Consider the following 1,412-nt stretch of genomic DNA (forward strand, 5'->3'; position numbering starts at 1 on the left):
GGGGGGGGCCGGAGGGGGCGCAGGGGAGGGAGGCGGGGGGGGGGGGGAGAGGGAGGAGGAGGAGGCGGCGGGGGGAGGGCGCCCGCGAGGCGTTGCTGACGTTGCCCTCTCCCCGGACCCTCCCTCGCGATTTGGGCCCCGCGCGGCCGCGGAGCGCCGGGGGAGAAGTTGGGAGTTGGAAGGGGCGCGGAAAGCGCCGCCGAAGGGGAGCGCGACTCCCGGCCCCGAACTCGCGGCATGCCGGCCGCTCTCTCGCGGTCCTCCCCCGCATCCCCGCTGCCGGGCGGCTCGTCGGGAGCCCGCCCGGCCTCGCGGAGCGGCGTTCGCGTCCGCGAAAAGTTGTTGGCCCTGTCATTGAGTTAAGTAATGGCTGCTCCTGCCGGCCCAAGATGGCCGGACAGGGAGGAGAAAGAGGAGGGGGGGTGGGGTGGGGGGGGAGATAAACACGAAACAAACACCGCGAAGAGACGTGCGCGTCGTGCGGAGCGCGCGGCCCGGCCGAGCGCGGAAAGGAAGGAACTCCGCGCGCGGTGTCCGGGCGCTGCCCGCGGGCGGGCGGGGCCTTATCAACCTGTAGCACGCGCCGCGCTCCGCACCGCGCTGACAAAGGCCCGCAAGCTGTCGGGGGCTCCGCGCGGCGCTGCCCGGCGCTCCGCCGCTCCCCGCTCCTGACAGCAGCCGAGCGTTTGACACTTTGTTCGCCCCTTTGTGGTGTCCGGCCTCTGCGCTCCCGTTTACACGTGGAGGATTTCTAGCCGAAGTCGCGGCCCCGCGGCGGCCCGGGCCCTCGCTGGGCTTTGGGTGTTTGTTTGTGGCCTAATTGGAAAGGCTCGGTGTCAGGACGTGGGGGAGGGTGGAAGGAAGGAACGCGAAGCCGAGTGCGACCTTCTTTGTGTTTGCATTTAAAAACCCACGCTGCTTCGGTTGGGTTTTCGGAGTTATTCATTCAGGTATTTATTTTCCGAATAAATCAGAAAGGTCGAGGAGTGATGTGTCACGGCAGTTATGTTCTGTACATTAAGTGTGATGGGCCGGGATTCATCCCTGTGTGCTGCCGAGGCTGCCGGAAACGTCGCAGGGAATCACACATGGGATAGAGCCTAAGGATGCCGCTCAGAAAATAAAGGCATGGTGTCGTTGAGGTTGCCTGTCTCACAGCATCTCTACCTCCCGTTGGGTTTCACGTACTGTAAAACGAAGCAGTGCGGGTCACAGTTCGGCACGTTATTGAAGTTTTTGAGGCCTTTTTGAATACAGCACCTTTTTTTTTTTTCCCCCCACACATTTGAGTTGCGTCTACGCTCTGTGTCAGGTAACTGAAGTTATTGGGCATTTTGATATTTTCAAAGTACATTTTTGGGAACACTCATCCTCTTGCTGTATCGGCATATGATTCCATGCAGTGAATATGA

The sequence above is a fragment of the Lagopus leucura genome, unplaced genomic scaffold, assembly GCF_019238085.1.
Source record: "Lagopus leucura isolate 7727_CA_CO unplaced genomic scaffold, USGS_WTPT01 Super-Scaffold_100001, whole genome shotgun sequence".
NCBI lineage: Eukaryota > Metazoa > Chordata > Aves > Galliformes > Phasianidae > Lagopus > Lagopus leucura.